We start from the raw sequence: 17,421 nt of genomic DNA, 5'->3' as shown, positions 1-17,421 counted from the left end.
GGGAGAATCCTGGAACACCCCGAGTCTCTTTCCTCATTTACTAGGTAAATTTACCTTTTCCTGCCTCACTGGATGCTTGCAAAAATGAAGATTGCTTATGTAAAGGCTTTAGAAGATGATTCAATAAAGGGTCATTATTATTATACTAAGGCTTATCAAGGAAGATTGGAAATTGATATATCATTTAGGGTTGATTGTATATAAACTTGTTTATGAATACCATTCTCATTACAAGGTATGGACTCAGCATTTAAAAATAATTTATGCTGTAAATTCTCAGGAGAAAGAACATGGGGCTGGGCCCATAGCACTGCAGTTGAGTGCTGTGAAGAAGGAGTCAGATCCCATGTGGTTAACCATGGTTCAAATCCCAGCCCCAGCAGCTTAAAAAGCATGCAGGGTGCTTGTGCATGCCTAGTGTCCTCATAAGATGGAGAAATGGAGGAAAAAGGATTGCAGCCTGACCAGGCCCTATGAGGGGGGTAGTGCTTTCTCTCTCTCCTTCTCCCCCATCCCTTCAGTTCGTGCAAGTACCCTCTGGCATAAAAACAAGACAAATTTTTTTTTAAAACATCAGAGTCCCCAAACTGAAAAATCTGATGTGCCAAGTGTTGGCTATGCAGCGATAATGGTGACTCTCAAATGCTGGTTTGAGCAATAAACAAAGAGCAATCATTTTGGAAAGCAGTTCTGCAGCATGACCCAGCATGTCCACCCCCAGACACATCTTCTAGGAACTCTCATCCAGGGAAGCAGGAGACATGGATGAGAATCCTTACTGTTTCTCATAGGAAGCAAAACAAACTTCTGAAAATAGCCAAATTCCATTAATGGAAGAATAAATAAATACATTCAGTTGTAGACAAACACAGAATACTATTCAGAATTTAAAATGAGCATGCTGTAAGAAAATCCTGTTGCAGGAGGATATGTTCAATAAAATACGACTTGGGAAAAGTTTATAAACATTCAAGCTATGGACATTCCAGACAGTGTTTAGAAAATTAAATATTTTGTTGAAGTAGAAAAAGCATGTGATAATGATGAATGTTGAGGTTATGCTGGTTGTTATGGCCAGGAAGGAGGTGACTGTGATCTGTAAGGGTATCTGTAATATTTATTTTCCATTTAAAAAAACAAGATCTGGGGCCCAGCGGGTGGTGTAGTGGTTAAGGCACTAGATTCCCAGAAGACTGATTACAATTCAAGTCCTGCTTGAAACATGCCGGGTGCATGTGTGCGCATGCCCCAAATCCTGAGAGGAGAATGGAGGAGAAGGGATTGTGGTGTGGTCATCCCCCTGGGTGGTGATTTCTCACTTTCACTTTCTCTGTCTCTCTCTGCCTCTCTGGTGAGCACACGTGCCCTATAGCAAAAGTATCCCTCTGTCAAAAAAAGCAAGATCTGAGGAAAATACAGCAAACATTTCAATGAAGTTTTTAAAAATGAGAAAGCTCAATATCGGGTATACCGTTAATGATGACACTATTCTCCCTACTTACTGAAAACTGAGAATAGTTCACATGGGACAAAATCAGGACTCGGATGTTCCTATAGGAAAACGAGGGCCACTTATATCTAAATCTCTTCATATGCTCTTCCAAAACTGTGTGGATGAACTAGGAGCAGAGAGAGAAAGCACCCGTAATTAATGCCCCCACCCAACAAAACTAGGAAATGGAGAATATTAAAACTCTCATGTATATGGGAAAATAAATATCTAAAATTAACAAGACAGCTGCAAAGCCCATGTCAGAATGAAGAGTTAGGTGGGGAGTACATGGAAAAGAAGAGAATGCACACAATATGACAGTCTGCCTGGGAAAACCAAGAAAGTCCATGAGAAAGCTGCAATAAACAATAGGGGAATTCAATAAGGCAGTAGGCTATAAACACTGAAAAGTCAATAGCCTTCATATATCTAATCAATAACTAGTTAGAAGGTATAATGGAAAAGAAAGCATCATGTTCAGTAGCTGTAAAATAAATATAAAATTCTTAGGCATAAACTGGACAAAAAGATTCACAGACACTCTAGCAGATAAATTTTTTTTTTGAGAGGTTTTTGCTATAGGGTGTGTGCGCTCACCAGACAAAGAGAGACAGAGAGACTGAAAGCGAGAAATCCCCCCCCCCCAGGGGGGATGGCCACACTGCTATCCCTTCTCCTCCATTCTCCTCTCGGGATCTTGGGCACGCACACACACACGCCTGGCGTGAGTTTAAGCCACCAGGTCCGGGACTCGAACTGCAATCGACTATGTGGGAGTCCAACGACATAGCCATTACACTGACTGTTGGTCCCTCAGATAAATTTTTGAGCTATGCCCAAAAGATACAAAAATTAAGACTTGAACATTCTTCATACTCAAGATGAGACTATCATATTAATGTCTGTTCTTTACCAGTTAATATGTAAATTTAAAATATTTCTAATAAAAGTAATTGTTTTCTAGAGCTAGACAAGTTGATTCCAACAAGCAAGAAAACCAAGAGGGGCCAGTAGGCGATGTGGTGGTTGGGGCACTGGACACTCACATGACCAACTATGCAGTTAAGGGCCCTAGACCCAGTAGCTTTAAAATCATGCCACGCATGTGTGCATGCCCAAAATCCCGAGAGGACAATAGGAAGGGGTTGCAGTGTGGCCATCTCCCTGGGTGGTGATTTCTCACTTTCCCTCTCTCAGGCAAGCACATGAGCCCCATGGCAAAAACAAAGAACCAAGAATCAGCACAAAAGAAGAGCAATGAACTGAGCTTATCCTATAAGTTACAGGCATTCCTTACTTAACGACAGAGTTCCGTTCCCACCACTAGGTGGCTGTGTAAATTGAACTATAAGTGAGGAACTAAAAGGGTAGGTGTCTTGTATGTCCTCACCTCACAGGGTGTATATTTTTCAATAGCTCTCATGTGATGCCACACTAGAATAATGTTATTCTAGCCATACAAAAAGTGTATGTTAGTAAGTTCCAGAAAGCAACAAGACACACTACACAATAAATTAAATCTGGGGTAATTGTTTGTATTTATTCTGAACATTACTATGTGTGCAGAATACAGTACAAACTTATCAATATGTAGTCTTGCATGATTGTGAATGCTTTATGTAGTGAATACTAACTGACCGCAGGAACCAGAGACTGAAAAAGGGGATTCCTCAGACTTAACACAGACTGAAAAGGGGGATACCCTGCATTGGAAGACTGGTAGTAAGTCCATAGTTGTTAACAGGTAGGTCATTAAGTGAAGAATGTTGTAGTAAAATACAGTAAAAAGCTGGGACCAGATGAGGTAATGACTACGTCACTGAACTCCTATGTAGTTGACCGCAGTTCAAGTACCAGACCCAGTGGCTTAAAACTCATGCTGGGTACATGTGCATGCATGCCCAAAATCCCAAGAGGAGAATGGAGGAGAAGAGATTGAGGCAGGCCATCCCCGTCTGGGAGGTGATTTCTCACTTTCTCTCTCTGTCTCTTTGTCTCTCTCAAGTGAGTGAATATTATAGCAAAAATATACAAAATAAAATGAAATTAAAATAAAAGGGGGAAAATAGTGAAAGAGAGGTAAGACAAGAGCCAACATATCACAGGAAAAGATGCAGAAAGAAAGTAAATATGCACTTATCCTTTGACTTGGAAATCTGTCTCTCTGTCCCTCTGGCAAGCGTATGCACCCTATGGCAAAAGTCTCTCTAAAAAGGAAGGAAGGAAGGAAGGAAGGAAGGAAGGAGGGAAAGAAGGGAGGAGGGAGGAAGGGAGGGGGAGAGAGAGAAAGAAAGAAAGCCAACTTCTAGAAATCCACCCTGAAAATATACTTCCACAAATTCTACAACATATACACTATTTAGTCCACTCTGTACTATTAGTAATTTGCAGCAAGGTGTTGGAACCCATTCAAATGCCCCAGTAGGAGACCAGTTGAATAAACCATGGTACAGGCCAGCCACAGTGACACAGGGATAATAATATGCTTCATAATGCTGAGGTCACATGGGAGGCCCCAGGTTCATGTCCCGTGGTCTCTTTGTGTACACTAAGCATGCATGATCCTGGGTAGCTGAGACTGAGGGTAGGATTGTGGCATAAAGGCCCTTTTAAGGGTGCCCATCTCTCTTTTTCTATTTCTCTCTTTCTCATGGAAGAAATAAATTTTTAATACATGGTACAGTCATACACTGGTATAATTTGCAGTCATTAAAAAAAAAAGATGACTTTTGAGCCAGCAGATGGCATGGAGGTTAAGGTGCTGGATCCCATGTAGCTGACTGTGCCATTAGAGTTCCAGACCTCGCAGTTTAAAAATCACACCTGCTTGTGCACGCATGCCCAAAATCCTGGAAGGAGACGGAAAAAAAAGGGATTGCAATGTGGTCATCCACTCTGGAGAGTGATTCCTCACTCCCTTCCAGCCCCTCCCCATCCCCGCTGTCTCTCTCTGGTGAGCACATGGACTCTATAGAAAAACTAAAATCAATCAGTCAATGACTTTATAGACTGATAAGGAGTCACTCAGAATAGCAACAAAAATCTCTAAGATGACAAAGCTTCCCCCATCCCAAACCCACCTCGGGCTTTATCTCCTATTGCTTTCGCTCCGAATCACGCCATTACAGCTGCAGACTGTGGTGCTCGTCAATGCCAGGTCCCCCTGGCTGCTGCTTTATGTCTTGAAAGATTTACTCAACTATTATAGTGAGACATTAATTGACTGTTCTCCTCAAAATCTGCAACTTCTGGGGACCAGCAGTTAGCGTAATGGCTATGTCGCTGGACTCCCACGTAGTCAACTGCGGCTCGCGTCCCGGACCCGGTGGCTTAAAACTCACACCGGGCGTGTGTGCGTGCGTGCCCAAGATCCCGAAAGGAGAATGGAGGAGAAGGGATTGCGGCGTGGCCATCCTCCCTGGGGGGGGGTGATTTCTCGCTTTCTGTCTCTCTGTCTCTCTCTGTCTGGCGAGCACACGTGCCTTACAGTGAGAAAAACCCTCCCCCGCCCCAAAAAAAAAAAAAAATCTGCAACTTCTCCTGATGGTTTTTCTTCCTCCTTCCATGCTGGATTTTTTTTTTTTCCTAATCATTTGCCCCTAATCTTTATTTTATCTATTTGTTTAATTTTACTTTCCTTCTCTTTCATCCATTGCTATATCCCCTGTATTTAACAGAATGTCTAATACTCAACAAATATTGGATGAATGGATCCTCCTGTTCTTGAGTGTTACTCTCTCTACTTTCTCCAATTTCTCTTTCTGGAATTCCTCTCAGAAATTAGACCTCCTAGCTAAATCCTCTAAGCTTGTATTGCTCTACTATTTTTTCAGTTTCTTTGTCTCTGTTTCTTGCTACCTACTTAGTTTTTTTTTTTTATTTTAGTAGCACATTTTTAATTTATGACAGTGTTTTATTCTCTGTTTTTCACAGCATCTTGGGTTCTTTCCTTTGAAAATATTCATTAGTAAGTTTTAATGCTTCCATTGATTCTCTGGGTTATGACTGTTCTTTGAGAATCCCTTTCTCTGTTTGCTATGCTTCTGCTTTTTTTCATCTTGAAGTTAATCCATTCAGAACGAGATACCTAAAGCTGGTTGGAAACTGGGTCTGGGCAGTTTGTTGACTCCTAGGCTCCATCATGGGTTGGTTGAGAGAAGAACGAGCCATTTCATTGGAAGATTCCCCAGTGTTGAAGCTTTCTCTCTGGGACTGTTCAGGTGCCCTGGAAAAGAATTCACACATCAACAGTTTCCTGCAGTCTTGAAATGGGGCAATAAAAAAAAATTTGAGGAGTGCACCCCACTGTTCATTATCACCTTAATTCATCTACATGCTTTTCACCCCTCTCTGCCATCCCCCTGTCTCTGATTCCCAGGAGAAAAAACTGGACAGTTTCCCAGGAGAAAAAACCTTCTCTTTCTTGCCTGATGATGTGACCTGAACTTGAATGCCTTATCACTTTGTTCTCGAGCTTTGAACCATGTCTCCTGTGTTCACCCCCTCCTTTCACCCCTATCTCTGCCATCTTCGGTGACCCTCTTGGGGATTCTCATGCATATCATCTCTCTGTTTTTTTTTTTTTTTTTTTGGAGAGATTTTCACTGTAGGGCGCGTGCGCTCGCCAGACAGACAGAGAGAGACATAGAGACAGAAAGTGAGAAATCACCCCCCAGGGGGGATGGTCATGCCGCAATCCCTTCTCCCCCATTCTCCTCTTGGGATCTTGGGCACGCACGCACACGCACCTGGCGTGAGTTTTAAGCCATCGGGTCCGGGACACGAACCGCGGTCAACTACGTGGGAGTCCAGCGACATAGCCATTACGCTAACTGCTGGTTCCCATGCATATCATCTCTATAAGCGCTTTAGAGTACAGCTTCTTTTGCTCAGCTAGATCAGTTCAACTCACTCATCCACTTTCCTTGTGTTGCACCCTTTAACTTCCTTCTGTCTCCTCTCAAATGCTCTTTTCTTGTAGCCATTATTAACCTTTTCCTTCCTTATCTATGGTTTTAGATGAGTTTAGGAGGAAGAGATCACAAGTGCTTGTTGTCATCTTTAGTTTGAACTAAATGCTGTCTGCACAATATTTAGAGTCTAAGAACCATGTGTACAAAGGTAAGAAAACTAAGTCCTGGCCCTGTAGTAACTTCTATTATGGGAAGAAGACCCATGGACTACAATAACTGCTAGTCAAGGGACCAGCCACTAGCGTCTAGTGTCCTATTTCTATGAGAAGAATGTTTCCATGTCTTAGTCTATCTACAAAATTGTTGGGATATTTTGAATAGAACACATAAGACATTGAAGGGAATTCTTAGTATTGCTCTTGCTAATTGATCATTGAAATTCTTTCATTAGGAGATGCAGAAAGAGTTGACATGATTTTTTTAAAGAATTATTTTATTTAACTTTATTTATTATTATTATTTTCCAGTTTGATTGGGTTTGGGGGGGAGCGAGAAAGCAAACCACCAGATTCAAGACTTGAACCACAGTCAGTCACGTGGGAGTCCAGGACCCTTAACCACTACACCAACTGCCAACCCCAAGAATTGACATGGTTTAATCACCTCTTCCATACATAGTTTTCCTGATGAAGAAAAGGAGAGAGAGAAATATAAATCCAAACATCTTGGGACAGGACTATGACAACAAGGGTATTACTAGGTAATCAGGGCAAAGTAGTGTGAAGGGCAGACAGAGTGGCAAAGGTAGAAGTCAAGGAGGGGGAGCATCCAGAATATGACTTGCTTTTTACAATCTTCTGGAATATGATGCATGAACCTTTTTTAAGCATTTAGAGTAGAACAGGTTCATGCAAAGGAAGTTTAAAAATCTACTTCAAATTCTGTTCTCCATCTCTTTAAAATTTTATTTACGTATTTATTATTTTAAAGTTGCTGTAGGGGATGCATACTCACCAAAGAGAGAGTATGAGCAAGAATGCAAACCTGCAAGCCCAGGACTCAAACTACAGTTAGTCATGTGGGATTCCAGTGCCCTGGCCACCACACCACCTGCTGCCATCTTAATCCTAAAACCGTAACATTTCTCTATAAGAATCAGAATTCACTCAATCCTAATGAGCTTCCATGGTTAGAGAGCTATGGCAAAGAGGATAGATGAGTCATATTGAATGAATATCTGACCTTCCTTTACGTATGTGTGAGATGACTTAGGGAGGACAGATGTGCAAGATCATTTTTACTCTGCAGTACACAGAGGACCTCAAGGCAGATGTCACTTCTTGGGATTATGCAATATACAGCCCTGATGGGAATATGTCTGGATTGGCAGAAACCTATCCCAACTACTCAGAGGATGATTAGAAATAGCATATGCTTCACTGTAGCATCAGTGGTACGAGGGGGATCTTTCTGATGTTTATCTATCTTGCCCAGTCCTGGAAATCATGCCTCTCTCAGCTCAGGTTTTCTTTAGTAAGCCTTTAGTCTTTATTGTTGTTGTTAGAAAAAGAATTATTAATTTAATTTTATTTAGTATTATTATTTTTTTAATTTGACCAGAGAGAGAGAGGGAAGGTGAGAAAGCAAGCTGCCAAGTATGGGACTTAAAACCACAGTTGGCCATGTGAGAGTCCAGCACCATAACCACCACACCACCTGCTGGCCCCAGTAACTCCTTTTGTTACAGAATATTTGCTCTAAATGTTTATCTGGAATACAAAACGAAGGTAGTATTTCTTCAGTTTAGCTATTTCTGTTTCTATGCTTAAAGAGATTATTTTTATTTTTTATATTCACTAAAGTGTCATTTAATAAGATGGCCAAGTTGGTCTCCACAAAATAAATTATTAATGAGAACTGTTTCTTCTAGAATGAAATTAAATGAATAGCAAATCATCCTGTTATTAGATTTTTAAATGACTTTAATTTTTTAACACCAAGTAGAAAGAGAATAACCAATGTTATGATGTGTAATTTTTGATAATGGTAATAATAAAGATTTTATTTGCAATCTTATTATTCAGTGAGAAGGTTACCAAGCAATTTACCAGAGCGTGGGTTGAGGATTATGAAATTCCATTTACACATAAATGATAAAATGGGTTGCCATGGTGAAGAACTGGTCAAAACAGGATAGCATTCTGGCTCATTTGAAATTAATCAAAGCATGATTATTTGATATAAAGAAAACAACTCTATTCTCATAGTCCATGTGCCATCTAGGGAAAAAAATACAAAAGTGGATGAAAGTTTAAAATTCTGAATCATTCTTTCTCATACTTGTGTGTTGATATCACCCAGAAAAAGATTTTAAGTATACCAAAGACTAATCCCCCTCCCCAGAGATTCTGGTTCAATTGGCGCAGGATGCAATTTGGCCATTGGGATTTTTAAAGCTCCCACGGGGTTCTAAAGCACCAAATTAGAGAAATGTATTCTAGATGGTGATACAGTCTTCTGTCCAAGGCTGCAGTAACAGTGAAGCTTATCTAGCACACACTTTTGATAGGATTCACAAGAGCTTTGTTTAGAGTTCATTGTATTGGTACAGCTAAAGATAAATGAAGAAACAGAAATATAGAAATGGAAGAGAGGGACCATTTGGCGGCACAGTGGTAAAATGCAATATACTACGAGGCTTACCCACATAGAAGATTCTATGTTTACATGCAGAGATTTCCCTGAGACGCCAGTCACATGCATGCCCATCATCTGGGGCTTGCTGAGGCTTGAAGTCGATAGCAGCACTAAGACCCTGTTGGGGGTACTATTTCTCTCTCTCTCTGTTCTTTTTGTTCATGGAAGGAATAAATAAATGTTTTAAATTTTTTTAAAAAAGAAATAGAAGTGGGGGAAGCTGGCAGTGTCATGGTGGTTAAAGGTGCTGGATTCCCACATGACCAACTGCAGTTCAAGTCCTGGATCTGGCTGTTTGGTTCTTTTTTTCCCTTTCTCTCTCTTTCTGTCTCTCTCTGGTCAAGTTAAAATATAGTAGTAACAAATGGAATTAAATAAATAAACTTAAAACTCATGCCAGGCGCATGTGCATGCATGCCCAAAATCCCAATAGGAGAATGGAGGAGAAGGGATAATGGTATAGTCACCCCCCTCAGAGGTGATTTCTTGCTTTCTGTGTCTCTGGCAAATGCATATGTCCTATAGCAAAAATCTATTAAAAAAAGGGGGGGAGGAATAGAAGTAGAACATATAATAGAATAATAGTAATGTGCCACATTATCTATTAATAAAACAGTATTGTTTATATTATATCCTATCTATCACTGATACATTACTATAATAGGAAAACAAAAGAAATGTAGAAATATATATAGCCCCAGAGTTTATTAAGATTTACATTTAAATAAACTTAATCAGAACCACATAAGCACACAATAAAAATATGTTTTGTTTCCATAAAATGTCCACTACTTATACATTTTGATGAAAACCAAGTTCCCTTACCTGTAATTCAGTTTGTGACCAGGAAATTCAGGTAGCTTTGGTACCAGTGGAGGCAACAGATGAGGTTTTCTTTTAAATTTGAATTATTTAGCCTCATAGCATTTCATGAAGTCAAACTACTTTATAGATGTTAACAAATGATCCCAACATGGATTTGATCACAAAGGACATCACATTTAAATCTGTTATCGCCAATAAGAAAACACTTACTGCTGTCCAACTTCATATATCCACTTGTAAACCATTTCTCGAGCACTAACTACTTGCAAAGAGTATTGTGAAAAATGGAAAGATGAGAACTCTCACTGTTTCTATAAAATATTATTACTTAAACAGTTTCCAGAATTAATGTCAATATATTTCAATATTTGCCCCATATGGTTGATGAATACCTACATCTGCTATATTTTCTTCATACTTTTTAAAAATATGTGTAAATATGTCTTTTTTTTAGCTTTAGTAACTATTAAATTTTTTAAATTTATTTTTTATTATCATCATAATCTTGTTTATAATACATTGGATTGCATATAACTTTACAGTGTATTACATTGCTTTTTCAAAACGGAATGCCATGCATGTCAGTCAATACAGAGACATTAATCTCCCCACTTCATCATTCAATATCTTTTCAATATTTTTCCCAATCATTATTATTCTAATTATATTTTTTTAAACAGTCAATCACTATTTCTCATTTTGCTTGTAAAAAGACTTTACCCATCATGAAATACTTCTCAGACCAATCCAGTTGAGAATACTATACATGCCATCATCAACAGGTAATAAGCCAGATCTGTTTCCCACTAACATCCAGCCTCTCTATTTGTTCTCTTGCTTTCTTTCTCTATGAATATGTCTTTTAAGGAAAGTTGAGTTCAACACAGACTCTAAATTGAAGAAATCTACAATGAAGGAGATAAAAATGAAAGAGCTAATGAACAGCAATACTTTGTTTAGAGATCGAGGTTCTATCATTTCACAGCTCTGCCATTTCCAACAACGTCTTGGTCCATCACTGGATCTCATTTTCTCCGAGGGAATTCTGGGGAACCAAGTGGAAGATTGCATGGGAAGTTAATTTTTACAAGTTAGACTTGGGCCTTGTGGACATCATTGCTGCACACAGACTATTGTCTAGTACCCAGTCACATGGCCACCCCGCAGTGGACACTGGGAAATGTGGTTTAGCTCTTTGTCCAGGAAGAATAGTACAAGAGTTTGGTGAGTTTCAAGCTGGAGTCTGTCAGGTTTGGTGGAAGAGAAGCCAGATGAAATGCTGTGTCAGCTCAGAGGAAGGAAACATTGCCTTTTGCAAAAAGGATTAGGGAAAATTTGATGGGTAAGGTCACATCTGAATGAGAACTAGAAAGACTTGTCAGATTTGAAAATGAGAGGTAAATTGTATTCCGAATGGGTGTAAGATCTGAGTACAAGGGCCAGCCCCATGGCCCAGTGGTTAGGGACAAGAGCTCCTACATGGCTAACTGTGTGGTTCAAGCCCCAGTTCTAGCAACTGGAGATATACAGTAGGCACGTGTGCATGCATGCCTAAAATCCCAGCAAGATGGAGAAATGGAGAACAGATTGTGGCTTGATCATTCCCCATAGGGCTAGTGCTCATTCCCTCTCTCTCTGAGTGCCCATGCCCTCTAGCAAACTCAAATAAATACATACATAAACACTCCTACACACATACAATGCATGTAGGCTGGAGAGAATGTACAGCCTATGCAAGGGACAGAGAACAGAGATAGAGGAGGAGAGCACAGAGAGGCTGGGCTGCTGTTCAATACAGGAAGCCTGTGTAAGTTGCTCAACAAATGAATACTTCTTTTTTTATTTTTTAATTTTTTTGAGAGGTTTTTGCTATAGGGTACGTGCGCTCACCAGATAGACAGAGAGAGACAGAGAGATAGAAAGCGAGAAATCACCCCCCCCCAGGGGGATGGCCACGCTGCAATACCTTCTCCTCCATTCTCCTCTAGGGATCTTGGGCATGCACGCACATGTGCCCGGCGTGAGTTTAAGCCACCGGGTCCAGGACTCAAACTGTGGTCGACTACATGGGAGTCCAGCGACAGAGCCATTACTCCAACTGCTGGTCCCAACAAATGAATACTTCCGAACCACAGGAGTTGTCAAAAGCCACTGGTTCTAGTCTCTGAATGTTCTCATGTCATCTCTATTACGAGGCTCCCTGGACTTCCCTACTGTACAGGACCCAGCGAGGAGCCACTGACACTGCCAGCTCCCACAGGACACTGCTCCACTGCTCCACTGCAGTGGTCCCAACAGTTTTGATTAGTGCCCAAATTTTTTTAAAAAAATTTGTCGGACCCAACTGCCTTAACCACCACGCCACCAGGCTGACCTCATATTTTCCCCATCATCTCTGAACCCAGGATTATGAGAGGGACTAAGAGGAAGATTTGGAGAGGTGAACCGGTTTCACGAGTGTCCTTGAATGCCACATCGTGAAGTCTGAATTTTATTAAGAGGGAGAAGAGTATTCATCACAGATTTTTTTGGAGTAGGCAAGTAATTTGATCAGAGCTCTGCTTAGAAAGATCATTCTGACAGCAGCTAATTTAGGATGATATGAAGAGAAAGTAGAAGCCAGAATTAAATGATCTTTGTAAATAAATGATACTGAGTTATTAAAACAGCAGGGAGGCTACATCTAATTAGGTATTTCAGTTATTAAGATAAAAGAAATATTGCCAACAAACTAGATTAGCCCTGACTATTATTTTTTGCTCTATTATCAATGTTTATAACTGATGGCTGTTCTTGTATCTATATGAGTGGATGTGTTACTCTGATATATGTTTAAAGGCTCTAATGCCAGGATTTGCAGAGCATCATTGGAGAACCATACTCTATACATCCCCTTCATTGTCATTCTAAGGGCAACAATGTACTTGTTCTGCATATCGTTTAAGGGGAATAGTTGGGATTTCCGCAGCCTCACACTATTCCATTGTTCCACCCCTCACAGACACATACTCCCACAGGTGAACAAGTGCACACCTGCACATGCATGCAGAGATACAAGATACACACGAGCTAGTACTTATCAGTAAGTTCACACACATAACAAGTGTGGAAATGCACACACAGTGTGCACACCCCCAGACACTGACATCTGCGAGAGAATCCTATGCCTGACCCAGAGTGTTAACGACAAGCAAATTGCTTGTTTCATCTTTGTTAGTCCCATATCCCAGTTGGATACCATTTCCACTTTTTTCTTTCTGGTTTTCAGTCTGCTTGTCTTTGATTTCAAAACTAAAGTCCCCTTGTTCTCACTGTGTGAGTACACAGTATTTCCTACTGAGGCTACAGTTCTAATCGCTCATCCTAGACTGGACATATTCCCCCTGACCTATCCCATCCAGGCTCCTGGACTGAATGGCGTTTTCCATGCCCCTGCTTGGGCTCTATCTCTATCTTCATCCTGTCCTGAGTACCAGAGTTTTTGTCCCTGTGGAGTTGGACCACTCCTCTCAGCATGAGAATATACTCATCCACCTGGGAGCTTTGCAGGCCCCATCATTAGGAGATTTAGGGAGGTTCTCTCTGTAATAGACATGATTGATTTAATCACTGGCCATTGGTGAGTACTTCAACCTTCAGCCCCTGTCTGCTTCCCTGGAGGTCCCAGATGGGGTCAAAAATTTGAACCATCCAGTCATGTGTTAGTCTTTCTGACAACCAGCCTCCTTCCTCAAGGTATCTGGGGTCCACCAAAAGTAGCCTCATGAGAACAAAAGACACTCCTATCACCCAGGAAATTCCAAAGCATTACAAGCTAGGTGCCAGAAACTAGGGACAAAGACCAAATACATATTTATCACACCCTTAACATCAATTAGTGTAGGAAAATATCTCTCCTTTTTGTTTATAAATGTGACTTGAAGCCACATTTATAAACAAAAAAATTTAACAAAATTTATGCCTGGATGTAAGTCAGGGTCCAGTTAGAAAATCAGAAACTACATGAGGCTTTTTAAGTAGAGCAGATTAACATAGGGAATTGGCCATACAGGTGTTGAGAGGTTGAAGCAACTCACTTATCATTGGGTTGTTGGAAAAGTCGTGACGTATTTTTTTGTTTTTCTATGCAAAAATGCATCATGACTTTCCAACAACCCAATAGGAACACAGGAAGAAGCTCCCTGCTGTGGGGTGCAGGGAATAAAAGTGGAGAGGAATGCCAAAACTTAGGAACTCAGAGGGTGGCTGGTTAGATTTCTGGTTACATTGGCTGGTACTTAGATTTCTAAGGGGGGCACCCACACAGCTGCTGCGAAGACCACTGAACAGTGGGCACCACACAGCAGATTCCATAAGTACTGAAGGAATCTGGGGGCTGGCATGAGCTGCTGGTGGGTTGCTACCAGGGGCTAGAAACAGGAAGTCTCCTCTCCTCCTACTGTCTCATCTCTCCCTGGAGCTTTATTTGGTGTCATGTCATCACATAACAGGATGCCAGCATGCAACAGACTCGGACACCTATTAATAGTTTGCACAGTTTCGGCCCTATCCAGCACGATGCTTCATACCACGTAAATACCCAATGTAGTTAGCTAGCATTTATACTGAGGCTCAAATCAAGGTGTTTGATTTGAATGGTCATATTGTAAATATTAGGAGAAAGAACACCAGAGGATATGGCCAATATACCCTTTTCAATATTTACAGTTGTGGCCCAGCTGCAGTGGCATAGTGATAGTGCAACAATGCAATGCTAGAAGTCATGCAGGAGATGGGGGTTCAGTTCCTGGGTCAACCTGTACATGCTGGGCATGTGTGAACATAAATGCCTGGAATCATGGCTGGCTGGGGAAGACAGGGGAGAAATCAGAGACCCTCTTGAAGGTGCTTCTCTCTTTTTCCCAAGAAAGAAATAATCTATTTTAACATATATATATATTTACAATTAGACTTCCCAGCCTTAGTTTTCAGTTTTAGAATTATAATATTTTGAGCTTAAAGTGGAAGCCAATTTGTGTATAAATCTATGTTTGGACTCACATTTTTTTAAATGTCCTTGTTAGTGATGGAAATGTCAAATTATTTCAGGGCATGAAACTAAATATGCAGTTTTTGTGACACTGAATATATTCACAAAAAATATGCAATTTCTGTTACTATATTAGAATATTAGGCATAATGCTATTTCTGGTCCAACCCTTTGTTTTAGGAATGTGCAGACCCTCCTGCAGCAATGCTTTGTTCAGAGACCACTCTGATGCAGATTTTGAAGCATGTAAAAACCCATAATAAGTTCACATTCATTCTTTCAAAAGATCTATTTCAGTGACTAAACAATGAAAACCAGATGGTAAATATTTTCCTGATTTGGAAAAAGAGAGCGACTAGCCCAAGAGCCTTTCGTCTAGGTACTTTTGCTTTATTTCATCACACGGTACCTCTCAAATTGTTCTAATTTCAGCGTCTTGATCCTATGGAAAGAAAATTACTTAACCATAAAATGTCAGATTTTATGGCTTCAGGGTTACTTGAATGTAGTGAGAAATGAGATGTCTCCGTGTCCAGATCCACCCAGCTGTTCTTTATCCTTAACCTATACAGCCTTGTAATGTACTTAAATACTTTAGTTCCAGTATTTACAGTCATTTCCTAGAGACTGACAGGTCATAGAAGAGAAAAAAGTTCATGAATTTTGTTCTGTATAGTAGCCTTATAAATGATGGCTTTCTTTTTTGAAAGTCAGCATCAACAGCTGTCCTGACAGGTATGCATATTAAAAGCCTTCTAGGGACCAGCAGATGGTGTAGTGGTTACGTTGCTGGACTCTCACATGGCAACCCCAGTTTGAGTCCTGGACCTGCTGACTTGAAAATTATGCCTGTGTGTGTGTGTGTGTGTGTGTGTGTGTGTGTGTGTGTGTGCGCGCGCACGCGCCCAAAATCTCAGAAGGAGAATGGAGGAGAAGGGACTGTAGCATGGCCATCCCTCTGGGGGGTGATTTTTCACCCTCTCTCTCTCCCCAGTAAGCACACATATTAGGCAACATCCTCTTACCAAAAAAAAAAAAAAGAAAGAAAGAAAAAGAAAAAGCAGGTGGTGTGCTGATTAGAGACACTGGACTCCCACATAACTGACCACGGCTTGAGTCCCGGATCTAGTGACTTGCTTTCTCTCTCTCTGTCTCTCTCTGTCTCTCTCTGTTTCTTTCTGATCAAATTGGGCAAATAATAAATAAAGTTAAATAAAATTATTCTTTAAAAAAAAAAAAGGTGTTCTAGACTATGGTTAGTGACTCAGGAAAATGAGTATAGCCACTCCTCACATAACGACCTACCTGTTTAATGAATTTTGAAGCTTATGACCAGCTGCCCAGTGCAAGGAATCCCCTTTCAGTCTGTGTAAATCTGGTGAATCCTCCTTTTCGGTCTTTGTCTCATTCTAACAGTCGACGTACACTACCTGAAGCATGTGCACTCATGCAAGACTACATATTTCATCTATAAATTTGCACTTTATTATGCACCCATAGTAGTATTCAGAATAAATAAAAATGATTATGCCATATTTATGTTATTGTGTTGTGTATCTTGTCACTTTCTGGTGCTTATCTAATGTATGCTTTTTATGAGAATAGAATGACATTATTCTAGTGTGGCGTCATGTCACACCTATTGGAAAATACGTGTCTTTTTTTTTTTTTTTTTTTGGAGAGATTTTCACTGTAGGGCGCGTGCGCTCGCCAGACAGACAGAGAGAGACATAGAGACAGAAAGCGAGAAATCACCCCCCAGGGGGGATGGTCACACCGCAATCCCTTCTCCTCCATTCTCCTCTCAGGATCTTGGGCATGCACGCACACGCGCCCAGCGTGAGTTTTAAGCCACCGGGTCCAGGACATGAACTGCGGTCGACTACGTGGGAGTCCAGTGACATAGCTATTACACTAACTGCTGGTTCCCGAAAATACATGTCTTATGACAGCACAACATACCCCAAGACATCTGCTTTTAAACTCCTTGCTTATGGACCAGTTCACTTAACGACATAGTCATAGGAATGGAACTCTGTCCTTAAGTGGTGAGTGCCTGGATATAAATGGAAGAAACTCCTAAAATGGTTGCAGCCAGCTCTGAAGGAGTAACAGTAAGTGGTGATGTAATTACATATTGTCCTTTAAAACAGTATCATGGAAGAGAACACACACAAATCTATGATGTTGCCATAATTCAAGTGTTTGGATCTGCATCTCTTTTTGAGCCCCTTTTAGAGACTCTCCAAAAATAAATAATTTCAGGACTGGCTCTGTGGCACAATGCTAAAGTGCTACTCTGGAGAAGCTGGATCCCACATAGCAACCATGGTTTGAATCCTGGGCCTGGTTTGTCCTGAAACATTCTGGGTGCAGGTGCCAGTGGCTAGGATCTCAATGGGTTGGAATGACTGGAGGAAGAGAATCATAGCAAGACTAGACCTGCAAAGGGAGCTCCTTTCTCT

Source organism: Tupaia chinensis, unplaced genomic scaffold (genome assembly GCF_000334495.1).
Source record: "Tupaia chinensis unplaced genomic scaffold, TupChi_1.0 Scaffold000366_1, whole genome shotgun sequence".
In the NCBI taxonomy this organism is placed as follows: domain Eukaryota; kingdom Metazoa; phylum Chordata; class Mammalia; order Scandentia; family Tupaiidae; genus Tupaia; species Tupaia belangeri.
This window is presented reverse-complemented; position numbering follows the sequence as displayed.